Genomic DNA, 17,419 nt, shown 5'->3' with positions numbered 1-17,419 from the left:
TGCCGCCTGCACAGCCCGCCTTTTTGTGAATCTTGGAAGGCTAGCTCGCCCCACGCGGCTCTGGGACATGCGACGTGCGACGGCTCGTTGGTCTAGTAGTATGATTCTCGCTTCGGGTGCGAGAGGCCCCGGGTTCAAATCCCGGACGAGCCCGGACCTAGGCTCCCTCTGCCTTTCTTTGCGGTGTGAAATCATTTAAGCCGGTCTCTACCAGCGCCCTTTGCTTTCTTTTTGTTATTTATTTATTTTTGGTTCGGCGGCAGGGGTGTTTAATGCGGAGGCGTTGTTTTTAGGGTACAGTGGATTCAACTTTAGAAGCCACACTGCGAGAAAAGCAGGCAATGCCGTCTTCCTGTGAACACGGACCGTGCTGGCTGGCGGCGTGACAGCGACACGCCCAGCTCGGCTCGTTGGTCTAGGGGTATGATTCTCGCTTAGGGTGCGAGAGGTCCCGGGTTCAAATCCCGGACGAGCCCACCTTTTGACAGTACTGAGGCTCGTCCGCTTCCACTGGTTGCGTGCAGTCTTCTCTCCTCCAGGGTTTTCTGGCGCCAGTGTAGTGAGTGGGAAACACCCGACGTGTCTCTCTCTCGCGCTCGAGGGTATGCTGTTGCTTCCTGTCAACCGAATGCCTCCCTGCAGCGGGAATACCTTTCTAACGCCAAAGTGCGCTTTTTCTCCCGCCGTCATGCAGAGTTCCACCCCGAAACTCCTCTTTGCTTTGATGTTGAACGAATGCCGTCTTCGGTGGACTTTTCCGCACGGGATCCGTGAGAGAGGGCAACGCAGGGCATAGCAGGCTGCCCACGCGGCAGTACAGTTTGCCAGCCCACAATTGGCACGTCGGGAGGAGGCATCATGCGCATCTGCGGCTCGTTGGTCTAGGGGTATGATTCTCGCTTTGGGTGCGAGAGGTCCCGGGTTCAAATCCCGGACGAGCCCTGGCTTTTCCAGTTCCCCTTTTCTGCCGCCTGCACAGCCCGCCTTTTTGTGAATCTTGGAAGGCTAGCTCGCCCCACGCGGCTCTGGGACATGCGACGTGCGACGGCTCGTTGGTCTAGTAGTATGATTCTCGCTTCGGGTGCGAGAGGCCCCGGGTTCAAATCCCGGACGAGCCCGGACCTAGGCTCCCTCTGCCTTTCTTTGCGGTGTGAAATCATTTAAGCCGGTCTCTACCAGCGCCCTTTGCTTTCTTTTTGTTATTTATTTATTTTTGGTTCGGCGGCAGGGGTGTTTAATGCGGAGGCGTTGTTTTTAGGGTACAGTGGATTCAACTTTAGAAGCCACACTGCGAGAAAAGCAGGCAATGCCGTCTTCCTGTGAACACGGACCGTGCTGGCTGGCGGCGTGACAGCGACACGCCCAGCTCGGCTCGTTGGTCTAGGGGTATGATTCTCGCTTAGGGTGCGAGAGGTCCCGGGTTCAAATCCCGGACGAGCCCACCTTTTGACAGTACTGAGGCTCGTCCGCTTCCACTGGTTGCGTGCAGTCTTCTCTCCTCCAGGGTTTTCTGGCGCCAGTGTAGTGAGTGGGAAACACCCGACGTGTCTCTCTCTCGCGCTCGAGGGTATGCTGTTGCTTCCTGTCAACCGAATGCCTCCCTGCAGCGGGAATACCTTTCTAACGCCAAAGTGCGCTTTTTCTCCCGCCGTCATGCAGAGTTCCACCCCGAAACTCCTCTTTGCTTTGATGTTGAACGAATGCCGTCTTCGGTGGACTTTTCCGCACGGGATCCGTGAGAGAGGGCAACGCAGGGCATAGCAGGCTGCCCACGCGGCAGTACAGTTTGCCAGCCCACAATTGGCACGTCGGGAGGAGGCATCATGCGCATCTGCGGCTCGTTGGTCTAGGGGTATGATTCTCGCTTTGGGTGCGAGAGGTCCCGGGTTCAAATCCCGGACGAGCCCTGGCTTTTCCAGTTCCCCTTTTCTGCCGCCTGCACAGCCCGCCTTTTTGTGAATCTTGGAAGGCTAGCTCGCCCCACGCGGCTCTGGGACATGCGACGTGCGACGGCTCGTTGGTCTAGTAGTATGATTCTCGCTTCGGGTGCGAGAGGCCCCGGGTTCAAATCCCGGACGAGCCCGGACCTAGGCTCCCTCTGCCTTTCTTTGCGGTGTGAAATCATTTAAGCCGGTCTCTACCAGCGCCCTTTGCTTTCTTTTTGTTATTTATTTATTTTTGGTTCGGCGGCAGGGGTGTTTAATGCGGAGGCGTTGTTTTTAGGGTACAGTGGATTCAACTTTAGAAGCCACACTGCGAGAAAAGCAGGCAATGCCGTCTTCCTGTGAACACGGACCGTGCTGGCTGGCGGCGTGACAGCGACACGCCCAGCTCGGCTCGTTGGTCTAGGGGTATGATTCTCGCTTAGGGTGCGAGAGGTCCCGGGTTCAAATCCCGGACGAGCCCACCTTTTGACAGTACTGAGGCTCGTCCGCTTCCACTGGTTGCGTGCAGTCTTCTCTCCTCCAGGGTTTTCTGGCGCCAGTGTAGTGAGTGGGAAACACCCGACGTGTCTCTCTCTCGCGCTCGAGGGTATGCTGTTGCTTCCTGTCAACCGAATGCCTCCCTGCAGCGGGAATACCTTTCTAACGCCAAAGTGCGCTTTTTCTCCCGCCGTCATGCAGAGTTCCACCCCGAAACTCCTCTTTGCTTTGATGTTGAACGAATGCCGTCTTCGGTGGACTTTTCCGCACGGGATCCGTGAGAGAGGGCAACGCAGGGCATAGCAGGCTGCCCACGCGGCAGTACAGTTTGCCAGCCCACAATTGGCACGTCGGGAGGAGGCATCATGCGCATCTGCGGCTCGTTGGTCTAGGGGTATGATTCTCGCTTTGGGTGCGAGAGGTCCCGGGTTCAAATCCCGGACGAGCCCTGGCTTTTCCAGTTCCCCTTTTCTGCCGCCTGCACAGCCCGCCTTTTTGTGAATCTTGGAAGGCTAGCTCGCCCCACGCGGCTCTGGGACATGCGACGTGCGACGGCTCGTTGGTCTAGTAGTATGATTCTCGCTTCGGGTGCGAGAGGCCCCGGGTTCAAATCCCGGACGAGCCCGGACCTAGGCTCCCTCTGCCTTTCTTTGCGGTGTGAAATCATTTAAGCCGGTCTCTACCAGCGCCCTTTGCTTTCTTTTTGTTATTTATTTATTTTTGGTTCGGCGGCAGGGGTGTTTAATGCGGAGGCGTTGTTTTTAGGGTACAGTGGATTCAACTTTAGAAGCCACACTGCGAGAAAAGCAGGCAATGCCGTCTTCCTGTGAACACGGACCGTGCTGGCTGGCGGCGTGACAGCGACACGCCCAGCTCGGCTCGTTGGTCTAGGGGTATGATTCTCGCTTAGGGTGCGAGAGGTCCCGGGTTCAAATCCCGGACGAGCCCACCTTTTGACAGTACTGAGGCTCGTCCGCTTCCACTGGTTGCGTGCAGTCTTCTCTCCTCCAGGGTTTTCTGGCGCCAGTGTAGTGAGTGGGAAACACCCGACGTGTCTCTCTCTCGCGCTCGAGGGTATGCTGTTGCTTCCTGTCAACCGAATGCCTCCCTGCAGCGGGAATACCTTTCTAACGCCAAAGTGCGCTTTTTCTCCCGCCGTCATGCAGAGTTCCACCCCGAAACTCCTCTTTGCTTTGATGTTGAACGAATGCCGTCTTCGGTGGACTTTTCCGCACGGGATCCGTGAGAGAGGGCAACGCAGGGCATAGCAGGCTGCCCACGCGGCAGTACAGTTTGCCAGCCCACAATTGGCACGTCGGGAGGAGGCATCATGCGCATCTGCGGCTCGTTGGTCTAGGGGTATGATTCTCGCTTTGGGTGCGAGAGGTCCCGGGTTCAAATCCCGGACGAGCCCTGGCTTTTCCAGTTCCCCTTTTCTGCCGCCTGCACAGCCCGCCTTTTTGTGAATCTTGGAAGGCTAGCTCGCCCCACGCGGCTCTGGGACATGCGACGTGCGACGGCTCGTTGGTCTAGTAGTATGATTCTCGCTTCGGGTGCGAGAGGCCCCGGGTTCAAATCCCGGACGAGCCCGGACCTAGGCTCCCTCTGCCTTTCTTTGCGGTGTGAAATCATTTAAGCCGGTCTCTACCAGCGCCCTTTGCTTTCTTTTTGTTATTTATTTATTTTTGGTTCGGCGGCAGGGGTGTTTAATGCGGAGGCGTTGTTTTTAGGGTACAGTGGATTCAACTTTAGAAGCCACACTGCGAGAAAAGCAGGCAATGCCGTCTTCCTGTGAACACGGACCGTGCTGGCTGGCGGCGTGACAGCGACACGCCCAGCTCGGCTCGTTGGTCTAGGGGTATGATTCTCGCTTAGGGTGCGAGAGGTCCCGGGTTCAAATCCCGGACGAGCCCACCTTTTGACAGTACTGAGGCTCGTCCGCTTCCACTGGTTGCGTGCAGTCTTCTCTCCTCCAGGGTTTTCTGGCGCCAGTGTAGTGAGTGGGAAACACCCGACGTGTCTCTCTCTCGCGCTCGAGGGTATGCTGTTGCTTCCTGTCAACCGAATGCCTCCCTGCAGCGGGAATACCTTTCTAACGCCAAAGTGCGCTTTTTCTCCCGCCGTCATGCAGAGTTCCACCCCGAAACTCCTCTTTGCTTTGATGTTGAACGAATGCCGTCTTCGGTGGACTTTTCCGCACGGGATCCGTGAGAGAGGGCAACGCAGGGCATAGCAGGCTGCCCACGCGGCAGTACAGTTTGCCAGCCCACAATTGGCACGTCGGGAGGAGGCATCATGCGCATCTGCGGCTCGTTGGTCTAGGGGTATGATTCTCGCTTTGGGTGCGAGAGGTCCCGGGTTCAAATCCCGGACGAGCCCTGGCTTTTCCAGTTCCCCTTTTCTGCCGCCTGCACAGCCCGCCTTTTTGTGAATCTTGGAAGGCTAGCTCGCCCCACGCGGCTCTGGGACATGCGACGTGCGACGGCTCGTTGGTCTAGTAGTATGATTCTCGCTTCGGGTGCGAGAGGCCCCGGGTTCAAATCCCGGACGAGCCCGGACCTAGGCTCCCTCTGCCTTTCTTTGCGGTGTGAAATCATTTAAGCCGGTCTCTACCAGCGCCCTTTGCTTTCTTTTTGTTATTTATTTATTTTTGGTTCGGCGGCAGGGGTGTTTAATGCGGAGGCGTTGTTTTTAGGGTACAGTGGATTCAACTTTAGAAGCCACACTGCGAGAAAAGCAGGCAATGCCGTCTTCCTGTGAACACGGACCGTGCTGGCTGGCGGCGTGACAGCGACACGCCCAGCTCGGCTCGTTGGTCTAGGGGTATGATTCTCGCTTAGGGTGCGAGAGGTCCCGGGTTCAAATCCCGGACGAGCCCACCTTTTGACAGTACTGAGGCTCGTCCGCTTCCACTGGTTGCGTGCAGTCTTCTCTCCTCCAGGGTTTTCTGGCGCCAGTGTAGTGAGTGGGAAACACCCGACGTGTCTCTCTCTCGCGCTCGAGGGTATGCTGTTGCTTCCTGTCAACCGAATGCCTCCCTGCAGCGGGAATACCTTTCTAACGCCAAAGTGCGCTTTTTCTCCCGCCGTCATGCAGAGTTCCACCCCGAAACTCCTCTTTGCTTTGATGTTGAACGAATGCCGTCTTCGGTGGACTTTTCCGCACGGGATCCGTGAGAGAGGGCAACGCAGGGCATAGCAGGCTGCCCACGCGGCAGTACAGTTTGCCAGCCCACAATTGGCACGTCGGGAGGAGGCATCATGCGCATCTGCGGCTCGTTGGTCTAGGGGTATGATTCTCGCTTTGGGTGCGAGAGGTCCCGGGTTCAAATCCCGGACGAGCCCTGGCTTTTCCAGTTCCCCTTTTCTGCCGCCTGCACAGCCCGCCTTTTTGTGAATCTTGGAAGGCTAGCTCGCCCCACGCGGCTCTGGGACATGCGACGTGCGACGGCTCGTTGGTCTAGTAGTATGATTCTCGCTTCGGGTGCGAGAGGCCCCGGGTTCAAATCCCGGACGAGCCCGGACCTAGGCTCCCTCTGCCTTTCTTTGCGGTGTGAAATCATTTAAGCCGGTCTCTACCAGCGCCCTTTGCTTTCTTTTTGTTATTTATTTATTTTTGGTTCGGCGGCAGGGGTGTTTAATGCGGAGGCGTTGTTTTTAGGGTACAGTGGATTCAACTTTAGAAGCCACACTGCGAGAAAAGCAGGCAATGCCGTCTTCCTGTGAACACGGACCGTGCTGGCTGGCGGCGTGACAGCGACACGCCCAGCTCGGCTCGTTGGTCTAGGGGTATGATTCTCGCTTAGGGTGCGAGAGGTCCCGGGTTCAAATCCCGGACGAGCCCACCTTTTGACAGTACTGAGGCTCGTCCGCTTCCACTGGTTGCGTGCAGTCTTCTCTCCTCCAGGGTTTTCTGGCGCCAGTGTAGTGAGTGGGAAACACCCGACGTGTCTCTCTCTCGCGCTCGAGGGTATGCTGTTGCTTCCTGTCAACCGAATGCCTCCCTGCAGCGGGAATACCTTTCTAACGCCAAAGTGCGCTTTTTCTCCCGCCGTCATGCAGAGTTCCACCCCGAAACTCCTCTTTGCTTTGATGTTGAACGAATGCCGTCTTCGGTGGACTTTTCCGCACGGGATCCGTGAGAGAGGGCAACGCAGGGCATAGCAGGCTGCCCACGCGGCAGTACAGTTTGCCAGCCCACAATTGGCACGTCGGGAGGAGGCATCATGCGCATCTGCGGCTCGTTGGTCTAGGGGTATGATTCTCGCTTTGGGTGCGAGAGGTCCCGGGTTCAAATCCCGGACGAGCCCTGGCTTTTCCAGTTCCCCTTTTCTGCCGCCTGCACAGCCCGCCTTTTTGTGAATCTTGGAAGGCTAGCTCGCCCCACGCGGCTCTGGGACATGCGACGTGCGACGGCTCGTTGGTCTAGTAGTATGATTCTCGCTTCGGGTGCGAGAGGCCCCGGGTTCAAATCCCGGACGAGCCCGGACCTAGGCTCCCTCTGCCTTTCTTTGCGGTGTGAAATCATTTAAGCCGGTCTCTACCAGCGCCCTTTGCTTTCTTTTTGTTATTTATTTATTTTTGGTTCGGCGGCAGGGGTGTTTAATGCGGAGGCGTTGTTTTTAGGGTACAGTGGATTCAACTTTAGAAGCCACACTGCGAGAAAAGCAGGCAATGCCGTCTTCCTGTGAACGCGGACCGTGCTGGCTGGCGGCGTGACAGCGACACGCCCAGCTCGGCTCGTTGGTCTAGGGGTATGATTCTCGCTTAGGGTGCGAGAGGTCCCGGGTTCAAATCCCGGACGAGCCCACCTTTTGACAGTACTGAGGCTCGTCCGCTTCCACTGGTTGCGTGCAGTCTTCTCTCCTCCAGGGTTTTCTGGCGCCAGTGTAGTGAGTGGGAAACACCCGACGTGTCTCTCTCTCGCGCTCGAGGGTATGCTGTTGCTTCCTGTCAACCGAATGCCTCCCTGCAGCGGGAATACCTTTCTAACGCCAAAGTGCGCTTTTTCTCCCGCCGTCATGCAGAGTTCCACCCCGAAACTCCTCTTTGCTTTGATGTTGAACGAATGCCGTCTTCGGTGGACTTTTCCGCACGGGATCCGTGAGAGAGGGCAACGCAGGGCATAGCAGGCTGCCCACGCGGCAGTACAGTTTGCCAGCCCACAATTGGCACGTCGGGAGGAGGCATCATGCGCATCTGCGGCTCGTTGGTCTAGGGGTATGATTCTCGCTTTGGGTGCGAGAGGTCCCGGGTTCAAATCCCGGACGAGCCCTGGCTTTTCCAGTTCCCCTTTTCTGCCGCCTGCACAGCCCGCCTTTTTGTGAATCTTGGAAGGCTAGCTCGCCCCACGCGGCTCTGGGACATGCGACGTGCGACGGCTCGTTGGTCTAGTAGTATGATTCTCGCTTCGGGTGCGAGAGGCCCCGGGTTCAAATCCCGGACGAGCCCGGACCTAGGCTCCCTCTGCCTTTCTTTGCGGTGTGAAATCATTTAAGCCGGTCTCTACCAGCGCCCTTTGCTTTCTTTTTGTTATTTATTTATTTTTGGTTCGGCGGCAGGGGTGTTTAATGCGGAGGCGTTGTTTTTAGGGTACAGTGGATTCAACTTTAGAAGCCACACTGCGAGAAAAGCAGGCAATGCCGTCTTCCTGTGAACAGCGGACCGTGCTGGCTGGCGGCGTGACAGCGACACGCCCAGCTCGGCTCGTTGGTCTAGGGGTATGATTCTCGCTTAGGGTGCGAGAGGTCCCGGGTTCAAATCCCGGACGAGCCCACCTTTTGACAGTACTGAGGCTCGTCCGCTTCCACTGGTTGCGTGCAGTCTTCTCTCCTCCAGGGTTTTCTGGCGCCAGTGTAGTGAGTGGGAAACACCCGACGTGTCTCTCTCTCGCGCTCGAGGGTATGCTGTTGCTTCCTGTCAACCGAATGCCTCCCTGCAGCGGGAATACCTTTCTAACGCCAAAGTGCGCTTTTTCTCCCGCCGTCATGCAGAGTTCCACCCCGAAACTCCTCTTTGCTTTGATGTTGAACGAATGCCGTCTTCGGTGGACTTTTCCGCACGGGATCCGTGAGAGAGGGCAACGCAGGGCATAGCAGGCTGCCCACGCGGCAGTACAGTTTGCCAGCCCACAATTGGCACGTCGGGAGGAGGCATCATGCGCATCTGCGGCTCGTTGGTCTAGGGGTATGATTCTCGCTTTGGGTGCGAGAGGTCCCGGGTTCAAATCCCGGACGAGCCCTGGCTTTTCCAGTTCCCCTTTTCTGCCGCCTGCACAGCCCGCCTTTTTGTGAATCTTGGAAGGCTAGCTCGCCCCACGCGGCTCTGGGACATGCGACGTGCGACGGCTCGTTGGTCTAGTAGTATGATTCTCGCTTCGGGTGCGAGAGGCCCCGGGTTCAAATCCCGGACGAGCCCGGACCTAGGCTCCCTCTGCCTTTCTTTGCGGTGTGAAATCATTTAAGCCGGTCTCTACCAGCGCCCTTTGCTTTCTTTTTGTTATTTATTTATTTTTGGTTCGGCGGCAGGGGTGTTTAATGCGGAGGCGTTGTTTTTAGGGTACAGTGGATTCAACTTTAGAAGCCACACTGCGAGAAAAGCAGGCAATGCCGTCTTCCTGTGAACACGGACCGTGCTGGCTGGCGGCGTGACAGCGACACGCCCAGCTCGGCTCGTTGGTCTAGGGGTATGATTCTCGCTTAGGGTGCGAGAGGTCCCGGGTTCAAATCCCGGACGAGCCCACCTTTTGACAGTACTGAGGCTCGTCCGCTTCCACTGGTTGCGTGCAGTCTTCTCTCCTCCAGGGTTTTCTGGCGCCAGTGTAGTGAGTGGGAAACACCCGACGTGTCTCTCTCTCGCGCTCGAGGGTATGCTGTTGCTTCCTGTCAACCGAATGCCTCCCTGCAGCGGGAATACCTTTCTAACGCCAAAGTGCGCTTTTTCTCCCGCCGTCATGCAGAGTTCCACCCCGAAACTCCTCTTTGCTTTGATGTTGAACGAATGCCGTCTTCGGTGGACTTTTCCGCACGGGATCCGTGAGAGAGGGCAACGCAGGGCATAGCAGGCTGCCCACGCGGCAGTACAGTTTGCCAGCCCACAATTGGCACGTCGGGAGGAGGCATCATGCGCATCTGCGGCTCGTTGGTCTAGGGGTATGATTCTCGCTTTGGGTGCGAGAGGTCCCGGGTTCAAATCCCGGACGAGCCCTGGCTTTTCCAGTTCCCCTTTTCTGCCGCCTGCACAGCCCGCCTTTTTGTGAATCTTGGAAGGCTAGCTCGCCCCACGCGGCTCTGGGACATGCGACGTGCGACGGCTCGTTGGTCTAGTAGTATGATTCTCGCTTCGGGTGCGAGAGGCCCCGGGTTCAAATCCCGGACGAGCCCGGACCTAGGCTCCCTCTGCCTTTCTTTGCGGTGTGAAATCATTTAAGCCGGTCTCTACCAGCGCCCTTTGCTTTCTTTTTGTTATTTATTTATTTTTGGTTCGGCGGCAGGGGTGTTTAATGCGGAGGCGTTGTTTTTAGGGTACAGTGGATTCAACTTTAGAAGCCACACTGCGAGAAAAGCAGGCAATGCCGTCTTCCTGTGAACACGGACCGTGCTGGCTGGCGGCGTGACAGCGACACGCCCAGCTCGGCTCGTTGGTCTAGGGGTATGATTCTCGCTTAGGGTGCGAGAGGTCCCGGGTTCAAATCCCGGACGAGCCCACCTTTTGACAGTACTGAGGCTCGTCCGCTTCCACTGGTTGCGTGCAGTCTTCTCTCCTCCAGGGTTTTCTGGCGCCAGTGTAGTGAGTGGGAAACACCCGACGTGTCTCTCTCTCGCGCTCGAGGGTATGCTGTTGCTTCCTGTCAACCGAATGCCTCCCTGCAGCGGGAATACCTTTCTAACGCCAAAGTGCGCTTTTTCTCCCGCCGTCATGCAGAGTTCCACCCCGAAACTCCTCTTTGCTTTGATGTTGAACGAATGCCGTCTTCGGTGGACTTTTCCGCACGGGATCCGTGAGAGAGGGCAACGCAGGGCATAGCAGGCTGCCCACGCGGCAGTACAGTTTGCCAGCCCACAATTGGCACGTCGGGAGGAGGCATCATGCGCATCTGCGGCTCGTTGGTCTAGGGGTATGATTCTCGCTTTGGGTGCGAGAGGTCCCGGGTTCAAATCCCGGACGAGCCCTGGCTTTTCCAGTTCCCCTTTTCTGCCGCCTGCACAGCCCGCCTTTTTGTGAATCTTGGAAGGCTAGCTCGCCCCACGCGGCTCTGGGACATGCGACGTGCGACGGCTCGTTGGTCTAGTAGTATGATTCTCGCTTCGGGTGCGAGAGGCCCCGGGTTCAAATCCCGGACGAGCCCGGACCTAGGCTCCCTCTGCCTTTCTTTGCGGTGTGAAATCATTTAAGCCGGTCTCTACCAGCGCCCTTTGCTTTCTTTTTGTTATTTATTTATTTTTGGTTCGGCGGCAGGGGTGTTTAATGCGGAGGCGTTGTTTTTAGGGTACAGTGGATTCAACTTTAGAAGCCACACTGCGAGAAAAGCAGGCAATGCCGTCTTCCTGTGAACACGGACCGTGCTGGCTGGCGGCGTGACAGCGACACGCCCAGCTCGGCTCGTTGGTCTAGGGGTATGATTCTCGCTTAGGGTGCGAGAGGTCCCGGGTTCAAATCCCGGACGAGCCCACCTTTTGACAGTACTGAGGCTCGTCCGCTTCCACTGGTTGCGTGCAGTCTTCTCTCCTCCAGGGTTTTCTGGCGCCAGTGTAGTGAGTGGGAAACACCCGACGTGTCTCTCTCTCGCGCTCGAGGGTATGCTGTTGCTTCCTGTCAACCGAATGCCTCCCTGCAGCGGGAATACCTTTCTAACGCCAAAGTGCGCTTTTTCTCCCGCCGTCATGCAGAGTTCCACCCCGAAACTCCTCTTTGCTTTGATGTTGAACGAATGCCGTCTTCGGTGGACTTTTCCGCACGGGATCCGTGAGAGAGGGCAACGCAGGGCATAGCAGGCTGCCCACGCGGCAGTACAGTTTGCCAGCCCACAATTGGCACGTCGGGAGGAGGCATCATGCGCATCTGCGGCTCGTTGGTCTAGGGGTATGATTCTCGCTTTGGGTGCGAGAGGTCCCGGGTTCAAATCACGGACGAGCCCTGGCTTTTCCAGTTCCCCTTTTCTGCCGCCTGCACAGCCCGCCTTTTTGTGAATCTTGGAAGGCTAGCTCGCCCCACGCGGCTCTGGGACATGCGACGTGTGACGGCTCGTTGGTCTAGTAGTATGATTCTCGCTTCGGGTGCGAGAGGCCCCGGGTTCAAGTCCCGGACGAGCCCGGACCTAGGCTCCCTCTGCCTTTCTTTGCGGTGTGAAATCATTTAAGCCGGTCTCTACCAGCGCCCTTTGCTTTCTTTTTGTTATTTATTTATTTTTGGTTCGGCGGCAGGGGTGTTTAATGCGGAGGCGTTGTTTTTAGGGTACAGTGGATTCAACTTTAGAAGCCACACTGCGAGAAAAGCAGGCAATGCCGTCTTCCTGTGAACACGGACCGTGCTGGCTGGCGGCGTGACAGCGACACGCCCAGCTCGGCTCGTTGGTCTAGGGGTATGATTCTCGCTTAGTGTGCGAGAGGTCCCGGGTTCAAATCCCGGACGAGCCCACCTTTTGACAGTACTGAGGCTCGTCCGCTTCCACTGGTTGCGTGCAGTCTTCTCTCCTCCAGGGTTTTCTGGCGCCAGTGTAGTGAGTGGGAAACACCCGACGTGTCTCTCTCTCGCGCTCGAGGGTATGCTGTTGCTTCCTGTCAACCGAATGCCTCCCTGCAGCGGGAATACCTTTCTAACGCCAAAGTGCGCTTTTTCTCCCGCCGTCATGCAGAGTTCCACCCCGAAACTCCTCTTTGCTTTGATGTTGAACGAATGCCGTCTTCGGTGGACTTTTCCGCACGGGATCCGTGAGAGAGGGCAACGCAGGGCATAGCAGGCTGCCCACGCGGCAGTACAGTTTGCCAGCCCACAATTGGCACGTCGGGAGGAGGCATCATGCGCATCTGCGGCTCGTTGGTCTAGGGGTATGATTCTCGCTTTGGGTGCGAGAGGTCCCGGGTTCAAATCCCGGACGAGCCCTGGCTTTTCCAGTTCCCCTTTTCTGCCGCCTGCACAGCCCGCCTTTTTGTGAATCTTGGAAGGCTAGCTCGCCCCACGCGGCTCTGGGACATGCGACGTGTGACGGCTCGTTGGTCTAGTAGTATGATTCTCGCTTCGGGTGCGAGAGGCCCCGGGTTCAAATCCCGGACGAGCCCGGACCTAGGCTCCCTCTGCCTTTCTTTGCGGTGTGAAATCATTTAAGCCGGTCTCTACCAGCGCCCTTTGCTTTCTTTTTGTTATTTATTTATTTTTGGTTCGGCGGCAGGGGTGTTTAATGCGGAGGCGTTGTTTTTAGGGTACAGTGGATTCAACTTTAGAAGCCACACTGCGAGAAAAGCAGGCAATGCCGTCTTCCTGTGAACACGGACCGTGCTGGCTGGCGGCGTGACGGCGACACGCCCAGCTCGGCTCGTTGGTCTAGGGGTATGATTCTCGCTTAGGGTGCGAGAGGTCCCGGGTTCAAATCCCGGACGAGCCCACCTTTTGACAGTACTGAGGCTCGTCCGCTTCCACTGGTTGCGTGCAGTCTTCTCTCCTCCAGGGTTTTCTGGCGCCAGTGTAGTGAGTGGGAAACACCCGACGTGTCTCTCTCTCTCGCGCTCGAGGGTATGCTGTTGCTTCCTGTCAACCGAATGCCTCCCTGCAGCGGGAATACCTTTCTAACGCCAAAGTGCGCTTTTTCTCCCGCCGTCATGCAGAGTTCCACCCCGAAACTCCTCTTTGCTTTGATGTTGAACGAATGCCGTCTTCGGTGGACTTTTCCGCACGGGATCCGTGAGAGAGGGCAACGCAGGGCATAGCAGGCTGCCCACGCGGCAGTACAGTTTGCCAGCCCACAATTGGCACGTCGGGAGGAGGCATCATGCGCATCTGCGGCTCGTTGGTCTAGGGGTATGATTCTCGCTTTGGGTGCGAGAGGTCCCGGGTTCAAATCCCGGACGAGCCCTGGCTTTTCCAGTTCCCCTTTTCTGCCGCCTGCACAGCCCGCCTTTTTGTGAATCTTGGAAGGCTAGCTCGCCCCACGCGGCTCTGGGACATGCGACGTGCGACGGCTCGTTGGTCTAGTAGTATGATTCTCGCTTCGGGTGCGAGAGGCCCCGGGTTCAAATCCCGGACGAGCCCGGACCTAGGCTCCCTCTGCCTTTCTTTGCGGTGTGAAATCATTTAAGCCGGTCTCTACCAGCGCCCTTTGCTTTCTTTTTGTTATTTATTTATTTTTGGTTCGGCGGCAGGGGTGTTTAATGCGGAGGCGTTGTTTTTAGGGTACAGTGGATTCAACTTTAGAAGCCACACTGCGAGAAAAGCAGGCAATGCCGTCTTCCTGTGAACGCGGACCGTGCTGGCTGGCGGCGTGACAGCGACACGCCCAGCTCGGCTCGTTGGTCTAGGGGTATGATTCTCGCTTAGGGTGCGAGAGGTCCCGGGTTCAAATCCCGGACGAGCCCACCTTTTGACAGTACTGAGGCTCGTCCGCTTCCACTGGTTGCGTGCAGTCTTCTCTCCTCCAGGGTTTTCTGGCGCCAGTGTAGTGAGTGGGAAACACCCGACGTGTCTCTCTCTCGCGCTCGAGGGTATGCTGTTGCTTCCTGTCAACCGAATGCCTCCCTGCAGCGGGAATACCTTTCTAACGCCAAAGTGCGCTTTTTCTCCCGCCGTCATGCAGAGTTCCACCCCGAAACTCCTCTTTGCTTTGATGTTGAACGAATGCCGTCTTCGGTGGACTTTTCCGCACGGGATCCGTGAGAGAGGGCAACGCAGGGCATAGCAGGCTGCCCACGCGGCAGTACAGTTTGCCAGCCCACAATTGGCACGTCGGGAGGAGGCATCATGCGCATCTGCGGCTCGTTGGTCTAGGGGTATGATTCTCGCTTTGGGTGCGAGAGGTCCCGGGTTCAAATCCCGGACGAGCCCTGGCTTTTCCAGTTCCCCTTTTCTGCCGCCTGCACAGCCCGCCTTTTTGTGAATCTTGGAAGGCTAGCTCGCCCCACGCGGCTCTGGGACATGCGACGTGCGACGGCTCGTTGGTCTAGTAGTATGATTCTCGCTTCGGGTGCGAGAGGCCCCGGGTTCAAATCCCGGACGAGCCCGGACCTAGGCTCCCTCTGCCTTTCTTTGCGGTGTGAAATCATTTAAGCCGGTCTCTACCAGCGCCCTTTGCTTTCTTTTTGTTATTTATTTATTTTTGGTTCGGCGGCAGGGGTGTTTAATGCGGAGGCGTTGTTTTTAGGGTACAGTGGATTCAACTTTAGAAGCCACACTGCGAGAAAAGCAGGCAATGCCGTCTTCCTGTGAACGCGGACCGTGCTGGCTGGCGGCGTGACAGCGACACGCCCAGCTCGGCTCGTTGGTCTAGGGGTATGATTCTCGCTTAGGGTGCGAGAGGTCCCGGGTTCAAATCCCGGACGAGCCCACCTTTTGACAGTACTGAGGCTCGTCCGCTTCCACTGGTTGCGTGCAGTCTTCTCTCCTCCAGGGTTTTCTGGCGCCAGTGTAGTGAGTGGGAAACACCCGACGTGTCTCTCTCTCGCGCTCGAGGGTATGCTGTTGCTTCCTGTCAACCGAATGCCTCCCTGCAGCGGGAATACCTTTCTAACGCCAAAGTGCGCTTTTTCTCCCGCCGTCATGCAGAGTTCCACCCCGAAACTCCTCTTTGCTTTGATGTTGAACGAATGCCGTCTTCGGTGGACTTTTCCGCACGGGATCCGTGAGAGAGGGCAACGCAGGGCATAGCAGGCTGCCCACGCGGCAGTACAGTTTGCCAGCCCACAATTGGCACGTCGGGAGGAGGCATCATGCGCATCTGCGGCTCGTTGGTCTAGGGGTATGATTCTCGCTTTGGGTGCGAGAGGTCCCGGGTTCAAATCCCGGACGAGCCCTGGCTTTTCCAGTTCCCCTTTTCTGCCGCCTGCACAGCCCGCCTTTTTGTGAATCTTGGAAGGCTAGCTCGCCCCACGCGGCTCTGGGACATGCGACGTGCGACGGCTCGTTGGTCTAGTAGTATGATTCTCGCTTCGGGTGCGAGAGGCCCCGGGTTCAAATCCCGGACGAGCCCGGACCTAGGCTCCCTCTGCCTTTCTTTGCGGTGTGAAATCATTTAAGCCGGTCTCTACCAGCGCCCTTTGCTTTCTTTTTGTTATTTATTTATTTTTGGTTCGGCGGCAGGGGTGTTTAATGCGGAGGCGTTGTTTTTAGGGTACAGTGGATTCAACTTTAGAAGCCACACTGCGAGAAAAGCAGGCAATGCCGTCTTCCTGTGAACGCGGACCGTGCTGGCTGGCGGCGTGACAGCGACACGCCCAGCTCGGCTCGTTGGTCTAGGGGTATGATTCTCGCTTAGGGTGCGAGAGGTCCCGGGTTCAAATCCCGGACGAGCCCACCTTTTGACAGTACTGAGGCTCGTCCGCTTCCACTGGTTGCGTGCAGTCTTCTCTCCTCCAGGGTTTTCTGGCGCCAGTGTAGTGAGTGGGAAACACCCGACGTGTCTCTCTCTCGCGCTCGAGGGTATGCTGTTGCTTCCTGTCAACCGAATGCCTCCCTGCAGCGGGAATACCTTTCTAACGCCAAAGTGCGCTTTTTCTCCCGCCGTCATGCAGAGTTCCACCCCGAAACTCCTCTTTGCTTTGATGTTGAACGAATGCCGTCTTCGGTGGACTTTTCCGCACGGGATCCGTGAGAGAGGGCAACGCAGGGCATAGCAGGCTGCCCACGCGGCAGTACAGTTTGCCAGCCCACAATTGGCACGTCGGGAGGAGGCATCATGCGCATCTGCGGCTCGTTGGTCTAGGGGTATGATTCTCGCTTTGGGTGCGAGAGGTCCCGGGTTCAAATCCCGGACGAGCCCTGGCTTTTCCAGTTCCCCTTTTCTGCCGCCTGCACAGCCCGCCTTTTTGTGAATCTTGGAAGGCTAGCTCGCCCCACGCGGCTCTGGGACATGCGACGTGCGACGGCTCGTTGGTCTAGTAGTATGATTCTCGCTTCGGGTGCGAGAGGCCCCGGGTTCAAATCCCGGACGAGCCCGGACCTAGGCTCCCTCTGCCTTTCTTTGCGGTGTGAAATCATTTAAGCCGGTCTCTACCAGCGCCCTTTGCTTTCTTTTTGTTATTTATTTATTTTTGGTTCGGCGGCAGGGGTGTTTAATGCGGAGGCGTTGTTTTTAGGGTACAGTGGATTCAACTTTAGAAGCCACACTGCGAGAAAAGCAGGCAATGCCGTCTTCCTGTGAACGCGGACCGTGCTGGCTGGCGGCGTGACAGCGACACGCCCAGCTCGGCTCGTTGGTCTAGGGGTATGATTCTCGCTTAGGGTGCGAGAGGTCCCGGGTTCAAATCCCGGACGAGCCCACCTTTTGACAGTACTGAGGCTCGTCCGCTTCCACTGGTTGCGTGCAGTCTTCTCTCCTCCAGGGTTTTCTGGCGCCAGTGTAGTGAGTGGGAAACACCCGACGTGTCTCTCTCTCGCGCTCGAGGGTATGCTGTTGCTTCCTGTCAACCGAATGCCTCCCTGCAGCGGGAATACCTTTCTAACGCCAAACGTGCGCTTTTTCTCCCGCCGTCATGCAGAGTTCCACCCCGAAACTCCTCTTTGCTTTGATGTTGAACGAATGCCGTCTTCGGTGGACTTTTCCGCACGGGATCCGTGAGAGAGGGCAACGCAGGGCATAGCAGGCTGCCCACGCGGCAGTACAGTTTGCCAGCCCACAATTGGCACGTCGGGAGGAGGCATCATGCGCATCTGCGGCTCGTTGGTCTAGGGGTATGATTCTCGCTTTGGGTGCGAGAGGTCCCGGGTTCAAATCAAGGACGAGCCCTGGCTTTTCCAGTTCCCCTTTTCTGCCGCCTGCACAGCCCGCCTTTTTGTGAATCTTGGAAGGCTAGC

The 17,419-nt window shown here is 57.1% G+C and overlaps 53 non-coding genes across 53 annotated transcripts; all 53 read left to right on the top strand.

Moving 5' to 3' along the window:
* Positions 1-81: 81 nt before the first annotated feature.
* Positions 82-153, top strand: TRNAP-CGG (transfer RNA proline (anticodon CGG)). Its single transcript has one exon. It is a non-coding gene; the product is annotated as a tRNA-Pro (tRNA).
* Positions 154-404: 251 nt separating this feature from the next.
* Positions 405-476, top strand: TRNAP-AGG (transfer RNA proline (anticodon AGG)). Its single transcript has one exon. It is a non-coding gene; the product is annotated as a tRNA-Pro (tRNA).
* A 394-nt stretch (positions 477-870) lies between these two features.
* TRNAP-UGG (transfer RNA proline (anticodon UGG)) lies at positions 871-942 on the top strand. Its single transcript has one exon. It is a non-coding gene; the product is annotated as a tRNA-Pro (tRNA).
* A 104-nt stretch (positions 943-1,046) lies between these two features.
* TRNAP-CGG (transfer RNA proline (anticodon CGG)) lies at positions 1,047-1,118 on the top strand. Its single transcript has one exon. It is a non-coding gene; the product is annotated as a tRNA-Pro (tRNA).
* A 251-nt stretch (positions 1,119-1,369) lies between these two features.
* Positions 1,370-1,441, top strand: TRNAP-AGG (transfer RNA proline (anticodon AGG)). The gene has a single exon. It is a non-coding gene; the product is annotated as a tRNA-Pro (tRNA).
* Positions 1,442-1,835: 394 nt separating this feature from the next.
* TRNAP-UGG (transfer RNA proline (anticodon UGG)) lies at positions 1,836-1,907 on the top strand. The gene has a single exon. It is a non-coding gene; the product is annotated as a tRNA-Pro (tRNA).
* Positions 1,908-2,011: 104 nt separating this feature from the next.
* TRNAP-CGG (transfer RNA proline (anticodon CGG)) lies at positions 2,012-2,083 on the top strand. The gene has a single exon. It is a non-coding gene; the product is annotated as a tRNA-Pro (tRNA).
* Positions 2,084-2,334: 251 nt separating this feature from the next.
* On the top strand, positions 2,335-2,406 carry TRNAP-AGG (transfer RNA proline (anticodon AGG)). Its single transcript has one exon. It is a non-coding gene; the product is annotated as a tRNA-Pro (tRNA).
* Positions 2,407-2,800: 394 nt separating this feature from the next.
* On the top strand, positions 2,801-2,872 carry TRNAP-UGG (transfer RNA proline (anticodon UGG)). The gene has a single exon. It is a non-coding gene; the product is annotated as a tRNA-Pro (tRNA).
* Positions 2,873-2,976: 104 nt separating this feature from the next.
* On the top strand, positions 2,977-3,048 carry TRNAP-CGG (transfer RNA proline (anticodon CGG)). The gene has a single exon. It is a non-coding gene; the product is annotated as a tRNA-Pro (tRNA).
* Positions 3,049-3,299: 251 nt separating this feature from the next.
* Positions 3,300-3,371, top strand: TRNAP-AGG (transfer RNA proline (anticodon AGG)). The gene has a single exon. It is a non-coding gene; the product is annotated as a tRNA-Pro (tRNA).
* Positions 3,372-3,765: 394 nt separating this feature from the next.
* On the top strand, positions 3,766-3,837 carry TRNAP-UGG (transfer RNA proline (anticodon UGG)). The gene has a single exon. It is a non-coding gene; the product is annotated as a tRNA-Pro (tRNA).
* Positions 3,838-3,941: 104 nt separating this feature from the next.
* Positions 3,942-4,013, top strand: TRNAP-CGG (transfer RNA proline (anticodon CGG)). Its single transcript has one exon. It is a non-coding gene; the product is annotated as a tRNA-Pro (tRNA).
* Positions 4,014-4,264: 251 nt separating this feature from the next.
* On the top strand, positions 4,265-4,336 carry TRNAP-AGG (transfer RNA proline (anticodon AGG)). Its single transcript has one exon. It is a non-coding gene; the product is annotated as a tRNA-Pro (tRNA).
* Positions 4,337-4,730: 394 nt separating this feature from the next.
* On the top strand, positions 4,731-4,802 carry TRNAP-UGG (transfer RNA proline (anticodon UGG)). The gene has a single exon. It is a non-coding gene; the product is annotated as a tRNA-Pro (tRNA).
* Positions 4,803-4,906: 104 nt separating this feature from the next.
* TRNAP-CGG (transfer RNA proline (anticodon CGG)) lies at positions 4,907-4,978 on the top strand. Its single transcript has one exon. It is a non-coding gene; the product is annotated as a tRNA-Pro (tRNA).
* A 251-nt stretch (positions 4,979-5,229) lies between these two features.
* TRNAP-AGG (transfer RNA proline (anticodon AGG)) lies at positions 5,230-5,301 on the top strand. Its single transcript has one exon. It is a non-coding gene; the product is annotated as a tRNA-Pro (tRNA).
* A 394-nt stretch (positions 5,302-5,695) lies between these two features.
* On the top strand, positions 5,696-5,767 carry TRNAP-UGG (transfer RNA proline (anticodon UGG)). Its single transcript has one exon. It is a non-coding gene; the product is annotated as a tRNA-Pro (tRNA).
* A 104-nt stretch (positions 5,768-5,871) lies between these two features.
* On the top strand, positions 5,872-5,943 carry TRNAP-CGG (transfer RNA proline (anticodon CGG)). Its single transcript has one exon. It is a non-coding gene; the product is annotated as a tRNA-Pro (tRNA).
* Positions 5,944-6,194: 251 nt separating this feature from the next.
* On the top strand, positions 6,195-6,266 carry TRNAP-AGG (transfer RNA proline (anticodon AGG)). Its single transcript has one exon. It is a non-coding gene; the product is annotated as a tRNA-Pro (tRNA).
* A 394-nt stretch (positions 6,267-6,660) lies between these two features.
* On the top strand, positions 6,661-6,732 carry TRNAP-UGG (transfer RNA proline (anticodon UGG)). Its single transcript has one exon. It is a non-coding gene; the product is annotated as a tRNA-Pro (tRNA).
* Positions 6,733-6,836: 104 nt separating this feature from the next.
* TRNAP-CGG (transfer RNA proline (anticodon CGG)) lies at positions 6,837-6,908 on the top strand. The gene has a single exon. It is a non-coding gene; the product is annotated as a tRNA-Pro (tRNA).
* Positions 6,909-7,159: 251 nt separating this feature from the next.
* On the top strand, positions 7,160-7,231 carry TRNAP-AGG (transfer RNA proline (anticodon AGG)). The gene has a single exon. It is a non-coding gene; the product is annotated as a tRNA-Pro (tRNA).
* Positions 7,232-7,625: 394 nt separating this feature from the next.
* Positions 7,626-7,697, top strand: TRNAP-UGG (transfer RNA proline (anticodon UGG)). The gene has a single exon. It is a non-coding gene; the product is annotated as a tRNA-Pro (tRNA).
* Positions 7,698-7,801: 104 nt separating this feature from the next.
* Positions 7,802-7,873, top strand: TRNAP-CGG (transfer RNA proline (anticodon CGG)). Its single transcript has one exon. It is a non-coding gene; the product is annotated as a tRNA-Pro (tRNA).
* Positions 7,874-8,125: 252 nt separating this feature from the next.
* On the top strand, positions 8,126-8,197 carry TRNAP-AGG (transfer RNA proline (anticodon AGG)). Its single transcript has one exon. It is a non-coding gene; the product is annotated as a tRNA-Pro (tRNA).
* A 394-nt stretch (positions 8,198-8,591) lies between these two features.
* On the top strand, positions 8,592-8,663 carry TRNAP-UGG (transfer RNA proline (anticodon UGG)). Its single transcript has one exon. It is a non-coding gene; the product is annotated as a tRNA-Pro (tRNA).
* A 104-nt stretch (positions 8,664-8,767) lies between these two features.
* Positions 8,768-8,839, top strand: TRNAP-CGG (transfer RNA proline (anticodon CGG)). The gene has a single exon. It is a non-coding gene; the product is annotated as a tRNA-Pro (tRNA).
* A 251-nt stretch (positions 8,840-9,090) lies between these two features.
* Positions 9,091-9,162, top strand: TRNAP-AGG (transfer RNA proline (anticodon AGG)). The gene has a single exon. It is a non-coding gene; the product is annotated as a tRNA-Pro (tRNA).
* Positions 9,163-9,556: 394 nt separating this feature from the next.
* On the top strand, positions 9,557-9,628 carry TRNAP-UGG (transfer RNA proline (anticodon UGG)). The gene has a single exon. It is a non-coding gene; the product is annotated as a tRNA-Pro (tRNA).
* Positions 9,629-9,732: 104 nt separating this feature from the next.
* TRNAP-CGG (transfer RNA proline (anticodon CGG)) lies at positions 9,733-9,804 on the top strand. The gene has a single exon. It is a non-coding gene; the product is annotated as a tRNA-Pro (tRNA).
* Positions 9,805-10,055: 251 nt separating this feature from the next.
* On the top strand, positions 10,056-10,127 carry TRNAP-AGG (transfer RNA proline (anticodon AGG)). Its single transcript has one exon. It is a non-coding gene; the product is annotated as a tRNA-Pro (tRNA).
* Positions 10,128-10,521: 394 nt separating this feature from the next.
* Positions 10,522-10,593, top strand: TRNAP-UGG (transfer RNA proline (anticodon UGG)). The gene has a single exon. It is a non-coding gene; the product is annotated as a tRNA-Pro (tRNA).
* Positions 10,594-10,697: 104 nt separating this feature from the next.
* Positions 10,698-10,769, top strand: TRNAP-CGG (transfer RNA proline (anticodon CGG)). The gene has a single exon. It is a non-coding gene; the product is annotated as a tRNA-Pro (tRNA).
* A 251-nt stretch (positions 10,770-11,020) lies between these two features.
* TRNAP-AGG (transfer RNA proline (anticodon AGG)) lies at positions 11,021-11,092 on the top strand. The gene has a single exon. It is a non-coding gene; the product is annotated as a tRNA-Pro (tRNA).
* A 394-nt stretch (positions 11,093-11,486) lies between these two features.
* Positions 11,487-11,558, top strand: TRNAP-UGG (transfer RNA proline (anticodon UGG)). Its single transcript has one exon. It is a non-coding gene; the product is annotated as a tRNA-Pro (tRNA).
* A 104-nt stretch (positions 11,559-11,662) lies between these two features.
* TRNAP-CGG (transfer RNA proline (anticodon CGG)) lies at positions 11,663-11,734 on the top strand. Its single transcript has one exon. It is a non-coding gene; the product is annotated as a tRNA-Pro (tRNA).
* Positions 11,735-11,985: 251 nt separating this feature from the next.
* On the top strand, positions 11,986-12,057 carry TRNAT-AGU (transfer RNA threonine (anticodon AGU)). Its single transcript has one exon. It is a non-coding gene; the product is annotated as a tRNA-Thr (tRNA).
* Positions 12,058-12,451: 394 nt separating this feature from the next.
* Positions 12,452-12,523, top strand: TRNAP-UGG (transfer RNA proline (anticodon UGG)). Its single transcript has one exon. It is a non-coding gene; the product is annotated as a tRNA-Pro (tRNA).
* A 104-nt stretch (positions 12,524-12,627) lies between these two features.
* Positions 12,628-12,699, top strand: TRNAP-CGG (transfer RNA proline (anticodon CGG)). The gene has a single exon. It is a non-coding gene; the product is annotated as a tRNA-Pro (tRNA).
* Positions 12,700-12,950: 251 nt separating this feature from the next.
* On the top strand, positions 12,951-13,022 carry TRNAP-AGG (transfer RNA proline (anticodon AGG)). The gene has a single exon. It is a non-coding gene; the product is annotated as a tRNA-Pro (tRNA).
* Positions 13,023-13,418: 396 nt separating this feature from the next.
* On the top strand, positions 13,419-13,490 carry TRNAP-UGG (transfer RNA proline (anticodon UGG)). Its single transcript has one exon. It is a non-coding gene; the product is annotated as a tRNA-Pro (tRNA).
* Positions 13,491-13,594: 104 nt separating this feature from the next.
* On the top strand, positions 13,595-13,666 carry TRNAP-CGG (transfer RNA proline (anticodon CGG)). Its single transcript has one exon. It is a non-coding gene; the product is annotated as a tRNA-Pro (tRNA).
* Positions 13,667-13,917: 251 nt separating this feature from the next.
* TRNAP-AGG (transfer RNA proline (anticodon AGG)) lies at positions 13,918-13,989 on the top strand. The gene has a single exon. It is a non-coding gene; the product is annotated as a tRNA-Pro (tRNA).
* Positions 13,990-14,383: 394 nt separating this feature from the next.
* TRNAP-UGG (transfer RNA proline (anticodon UGG)) lies at positions 14,384-14,455 on the top strand. Its single transcript has one exon. It is a non-coding gene; the product is annotated as a tRNA-Pro (tRNA).
* Positions 14,456-14,559: 104 nt separating this feature from the next.
* Positions 14,560-14,631, top strand: TRNAP-CGG (transfer RNA proline (anticodon CGG)). Its single transcript has one exon. It is a non-coding gene; the product is annotated as a tRNA-Pro (tRNA).
* Positions 14,632-14,882: 251 nt separating this feature from the next.
* On the top strand, positions 14,883-14,954 carry TRNAP-AGG (transfer RNA proline (anticodon AGG)). Its single transcript has one exon. It is a non-coding gene; the product is annotated as a tRNA-Pro (tRNA).
* Positions 14,955-15,348: 394 nt separating this feature from the next.
* Positions 15,349-15,420, top strand: TRNAP-UGG (transfer RNA proline (anticodon UGG)). The gene has a single exon. It is a non-coding gene; the product is annotated as a tRNA-Pro (tRNA).
* Positions 15,421-15,524: 104 nt separating this feature from the next.
* TRNAP-CGG (transfer RNA proline (anticodon CGG)) lies at positions 15,525-15,596 on the top strand. Its single transcript has one exon. It is a non-coding gene; the product is annotated as a tRNA-Pro (tRNA).
* A 251-nt stretch (positions 15,597-15,847) lies between these two features.
* TRNAP-AGG (transfer RNA proline (anticodon AGG)) lies at positions 15,848-15,919 on the top strand. Its single transcript has one exon. It is a non-coding gene; the product is annotated as a tRNA-Pro (tRNA).
* A 394-nt stretch (positions 15,920-16,313) lies between these two features.
* On the top strand, positions 16,314-16,385 carry TRNAP-UGG (transfer RNA proline (anticodon UGG)). Its single transcript has one exon. It is a non-coding gene; the product is annotated as a tRNA-Pro (tRNA).
* A 104-nt stretch (positions 16,386-16,489) lies between these two features.
* Positions 16,490-16,561, top strand: TRNAP-CGG (transfer RNA proline (anticodon CGG)). The gene has a single exon. It is a non-coding gene; the product is annotated as a tRNA-Pro (tRNA).
* A 251-nt stretch (positions 16,562-16,812) lies between these two features.
* Positions 16,813-16,884, top strand: TRNAP-AGG (transfer RNA proline (anticodon AGG)). Its single transcript has one exon. It is a non-coding gene; the product is annotated as a tRNA-Pro (tRNA).
* Positions 16,885-17,419: the final 535 nt, after the last annotated feature.

Source organism: Dendropsophus ebraccatus, chromosome 4, assembly GCF_027789765.1.
Source record: "Dendropsophus ebraccatus isolate aDenEbr1 chromosome 4, aDenEbr1.pat, whole genome shotgun sequence".
In the NCBI taxonomy this organism is placed as follows: Eukaryota; Metazoa; Chordata; class Amphibia; order Anura; family Hylidae; genus Dendropsophus; species Dendropsophus ebraccatus.
This window is presented reverse-complemented; position numbering and strand designations above follow the sequence as displayed.